Genomic DNA, 6,039 nt, shown 5'->3' with positions numbered 1-6,039 from the left:
TAAACTAGGATTATCAGTCACAAGTGGATTAGTAATGACCTTGTCCCCAGCAAGGTCGTTTCCAAGAAGAAGGTGAATCCCTTCAAAAGGCAAAAAAGGCCTAATACCTAAAGCCACAGGTCCAGAAACAAAGTCCGAAGACAAATAGACATTATGGAGAGGAACAGGAATGTAGTCATTACAATCTACCCCCATAATAAGAACTTTAGAACCTGAAAATGACTTTTCAGGAAACGGCAGGGTATCTGTCAACAAGAGAGACTGGGAAGCCCCAGTATCTCTTAAAATTTTGACAGGGGTAGCGGAAAACATATCACAAGAAAGTGGCATTAAACCATCATGATAAATGGTTCGAAGCTACCCATACTGCTATCCCAAGAAGAATTGACCTGACCTCATTGATTGGGGATAAGAGGGGTTTAACCTCAGAAAATGTGTTGCACACATTATTAGACTCTAATTGAGTTGATGAAGAATAAAGCCGGTGGGCTTAGATCCACTTTGACCACTTTGACCTTCACGTTTTCTTTCAATTTGAAACACTCTGACATTAAATGGCCGTCTTTCTTACAATAATTACAAGAAAGTGTACCAAACTGTTTGTCAGAAGGAGATTGAGACTTGGGATCTGATGATGTGGGAGTGTTACTTGAACTCTGTGAACTGTTGTCATTTGATTTTCTACTGTCCTTTGAAAAATTCTTGGATGAAAAGGAGGAGTTAAATTTACCTGCATTGTTTCTGTAGGAAAAGGACTGGATGGTTTGCTGAGAAATGAAGATTTGTGGGTCAATGAATAATCATCGGCCAAACGTGCAGCAACCTCTAATGTATCTGCCTTTTGTTCATTGATAAACGTCTTGATGTCACTCCGAATGCACCTCTTAAATTCTTCAATCAAAACAAGTTGTCGTAATTTGTCATAATTCTGACTGACCTTTTCCGAAGAACACCAACGATCAAACAGTTGTTCTTTTGTTCGAGCAAATTCAACGTAAGTTTGATCTTTCACCTTCTCACAATCCCTAAATTTCTGACGGTAAGCTTCAGGCACCAACTCATAACCCTTGAGAATTAATTCCTTCACAGAATCGTAATCTGAAGCCCGCTCTACTGACAACTGAATGTAAATTTCTCTGGCTTTACCCACCAAAGCACTCTGCAAAAGCATAGACCAGGACTCCTTAGGCCAATTCAGACTCTGAGCAATTTTCTCAAAATGGAGAAAATATTTATCAACATCCTTTTCTTGGAAAGGGGGAACTAACCTGAAATGCTTAGTGATGTCAAAATTGTCTGAAGGGAAGAATTTTCCTGACTTTCCAAGCTCTAAACGTCTCATTTCTAACTGCAGTCGGTGTTCAGCTAATTCTCTTTCCTTTTCTTTTTCCTCTCTTTCTTTCTCCCTTTGTCTTTCTTCCATTTGCAATTCTTTTTCTTTCATTTCCAATTCCCTCTCTTTCTGTCTTTCTTCCATTTCTAATCTTTCCTGCCTTTCTTTTTCTTTCTGTCTTTCTTCCATTTGCAATTCTTTTTCTTTCATTTGTAATTGCATTTGTATTTTTTCTTTTTCTAATGCCAATTTTTTAAGCTCCAAATCTGCCTGAATTTCTAATTCTAATTTTTTTAGTTCAAAGGCAGACTCGGGCTCATAATCTTTCAAGGTGGATTCCTCAAATTGGCCTAAATTAACTAAATGTTTTGCAATGTGGTACTGTATTTCCCGCTTGCGCATAGATCTTTTGACATCTACTTTAAGGAAATTGGCCAGTGCAATGAGGTTGTCCTTTTTGAGGGAATCAAATGCGTCCTGATCAAGGTCATCCATAAATTCGTCTGGCTTGAATTCCGCCATGATTGAATTTCGCTGAGTTCACAGTATACAGTAGTTTTGAAAAGGCTGTCAAAATGTTGTCAAACGGCTCAAAATATTCGTCTCCCGGACGAGCCCCCAATTTGTTACGTGCAGAGAAAACGAACAAAAGGGTGAACTCAGCAGTTTCCGTTTAAACAAAATTTATTACGAAAACAAAACTAATTGCTAAGTTAGGGACAGAGTACAAGCTTTAAAAGTGTACAGACTACTTATCTCAGCTGGGACGGCAAAGCTCCAGTCTCAGAGTTGTAACAGTCAGTTGGATGAATGAACAGTCCTTTGGCTTGCAGGCTTGAAGCTGCACAAAGACCACAATATAAATCCAGCGTTGACAGTGAAGGTCTTGAAAAGTCTTGAGAATGACTACTGCTGGAGTTTAGTAACACACAAGAGACACGATCCCAAAAGTCTGACTGGAAGCTGAGCACGTCCCTTTTATAAAGGCATATAAGACAATCTAGAACTTTTATTGACATGCTAATTACTGTTCTAAAATTATCTCCCTTACACAACTAATCAACTTTCCAGAACATTCCAAACATGACTAATTGAATTCAAGGTTGTTAGGTCATCAAGGGCAGTGACCTTGAGAATGTTCTAGACTAATTGAACTCAGGTCATGATGAGTGTGGGGGAAATGACCTACATAACAACATGAACTGAAGAAATTCGAATCAATGGTTGCTTCGAAGCAGGAACAGGGAGACTGGAGAAAAGTCGACTTTGAGTTTCATGCTAAGACCATTGAAGCCTATCTCGAAGAAACAAAGACAACCAAAGACAAGAACAACTTTAATATCATACACACTATACATTGTGCATACTGTTTTACGGATCCTGGAAGTGTTTTCGTTGATCTTTACGAGCGTCTTAAGAAAGGAGGACTGCTGTTTAACACCATCAGTGCTGGTAGGTAAAATTCTCGCCCAATTGACCTATGGTATGTTTACATTATAGGACGTCTATATAGAGCCTATACTTCGCCGCTGGAGCCTAAAGATGCACAAAGTACATATTTCACATTAAATAGGTTTTCAACCCGGTATCAATAAAAATGAAGTGTATTGAGCAGAGTAACCCTGCGCCAATGAATTATATTTACATGGACGACCAGGATTTTAATTTGCTTTCTGCGCTCGTATATGTAGAAAAGTAAACGAAACCATCGTTGTTACATTTTCGAATGTGAATCCAGATTCTAGATTTTCGTGTTTGTCTACGGGGTCTAAATCTCAGGGTTCTAACAGTTGCCTTATTAAAATCTTCCTCAATTGAATCTCATCTGCAGCACGAGGTCCTGACAACCAAGTTTTCCGGCAACGATGTACCCATTGCATTTTGTCTACCTTCGATTTACCCGAGGCTGTCTTAATTGCATAATCAAACAAATAGCGATTGGTCGATAGTTCCGTGTGTTTCGATACATAGCGGCCGCCGCGTGGTATGCATAGAAAACTACTTTTCTATGCATACTACGCGGCGGCTGCTATGTATCGAAACACACGGAACTGTGTGTAACCGCGACTTCAGTTTATTTTCTTGATATCGTAGATATCGTACATGAAATTCATTGTATGCAAATTAAAAATTCCCATAGGCGCAAATCGGACGTCCCCCTCCATTTACATGTACAAATAACATTAACTTTACTGTGTGGAGTTCAAAAGTATACATGAAGAAAAGCAGTACATTTGAAAACTTTGTATAAATATTAAAAGCTTTTGAACCAATTGGCAAATTCTATTACGGCAAATTGAATGTTCAGATATGTAAAGAGAATATATGGAACATGATTACATTCTTTCATTACAGTACTAATATTAATAATGGGTCATAAAAAGCAGGTTGCATCTGTGTTTAGGGACTCAACAAAAACCAAATATAGTAATTGTTTGAAATACATGTCCACAAAACACTAGCCTAATCCCTAGACGAAGTACATTTGCCTTCATTCGCGTTCTGAAAACATTGAGCGTGGGGCGTCAGTGTTTGTGGGAGCCGCCATTACCGGAAGTTGGTAATGACGGCTCCCAGAAATGTTTCGGAACGCGATCGTCGTGTTTGAACAAATTCCAAACCCCATAAATGACAAAGTTAGTGCAGTATACTGTTTAGTCTTCAGTAGTGATAAATCGGTACGACCAAATGCAGTAAATATGTTGCATTCCACATCAAAACGCCTGGTCGAGTACGACGCGCTTATATGATACTCCCCAGGGCCATCGGCCTTGTAGCGCTACTGGTGAGCGAAGTCGCAAAAACCAAAAATCACCGACCGCCTCACCGTAGCGCTACAATTTTGCAGCTAGGGATAATCAAGTTCTCCTGCCAGACAATATACGTCTTTACACAAAGCAAATGTGCAAGATGGCTCGGCCAGACTGCCAGCACACTGGATATTCTGGCAAGGTAATTTATTCTTTTACTAAAATATTTATACACAAAACGAATTCTGTAAAGTTATAAAATTAAATTAAATTCATTGACCAAAACAATTTGTTGTGTGTGCGGCAGTATCACAGAATTTCTTTCGACTATTCCACAAACGTTACAAAAAGGCTATACTTATTTCCATGCTTTTTGTCACATATGTCTTGTGTTTGATAATTTCAGGTGAATGCGGCAACATCTCTGTACCATCAGGGATTCGATGAGCAGCTTATCAAAGAACAAACAGGTCACAGATCAGATGACGGTTTACGCGCCTCAAATGTATGTCTACTGCACAACAAAAGCATGTGTCGAATATATTACTACCACCTCCATCTAGTGTTAAATCAGAGGAATCTGTAAGTAAACCAGTTTCTCAAGTTACGACAAAACAATGTAACAAAATAGACAAGATTGGTCCAACCCAAGAAGACGCCGAATCTAAAAATGGACATTCTTCATCAACAAATTATGTTGCTTACATTGAGCATGGTCCAAAGAAAGTTAAAATTGAATTATAAAATGTGATGCTACAACATATCAGTTGAACAAATTGTCTTCATTTTGTTTTTGAATGTGTGTGAATGCTTTAGACATCTCGACTTGACATATTGTTCTCATGCAAATTAGTAATCAGTCATACTTTTTTCATATTTAAATAAGTAATCACTACACTTTTATTGATATGATAATGATTTTCATTCATTAAAGTGTGGTGATTACTTATTTACATATGAATAAAAGTATGACTGATTACTTATTTTGCATAAGAACAATAGGTGTCAGTCGTGTTTTCAGGGATAAATGGATGGCAAGAACAATAGGTCACATGACCTGGAGTGGTATAAATGTGTAAAATGAATGGTTATTGTTAACATTTGAATGCAAATGCTGTGAATGCGTACATGGTACTTTACAGCGCCCTCAAACGACCAATATGGTCAAACTATCGTTTTATTAACAATTCACACTCCAGACAATGGTGGTGCTATCACCAGGCAAAGGCATGAAAGGCATGAACAATCCAGCATTCAGTACTCCGCAGTCCTTTCCTTCACTGGTTCAGATTATACCATCAACACTGCGAGCTGTTAATTAACATGGCTCTGCTGAGTGTCTCACAGCACCGTCAAATGTCTGTCACTTCAATATCTGCAAAGTTTATCAAAATTGGTGAACCAATTTCAGAATTTTATCACTAATTACAATATTCAAATTAGCATTTAATTGGCATGATGCTCCAAATATTATCATTTCTTGCATATTACAAGTTATATGGCAAGTTTCATCATATTTAGTGCAGTAAATCTTAGTATATAAGGCCAAAAAAAAAAAAAAGTTTCCGGTCAGCGCGCGCGTCACTTGAACAACAACGCGTCACCTTTTTTTTCTGTTTGTGGCCGGCGGCCGTGGCTGACACCAAATCAAAATGGCTGAAGAGAAAAGGAAAATTCTTTAGGGGGCATGATCAGTGACTGCATGAACAGTATATATGTGACTATTTTGATATAACTATAAAACTGACCCTCCTCCCTCCCTTGAGGGGAATAAAAAAATAAAAATAAAATAAAATGCGCGTCGCCGCACCATTTTTTAAAGAAAGACCTGACCAGAAACTTATCTCTTTTTTTGGCCTAACACTATGGTCATGATGTGTCCCATAGACAACCATGTAATCAGAAAAATCAAAACTTTGATAACTTCATTAATATGCATACCATGCCCACCGAAAT

This window comes from Ptychodera flava, chromosome 20 (assembly GCF_041260155.1).
Source record: "Ptychodera flava strain L36383 chromosome 20, AS_Pfla_20210202, whole genome shotgun sequence".
Taxonomy (NCBI): domain Eukaryota; kingdom Metazoa; phylum Hemichordata; class Enteropneusta; family Ptychoderidae; genus Ptychodera; species Ptychodera flava.
The sequence above is the reverse complement of the archived record's forward strand: the minus strand, read 5'-3'. Positions refer to the sequence as shown.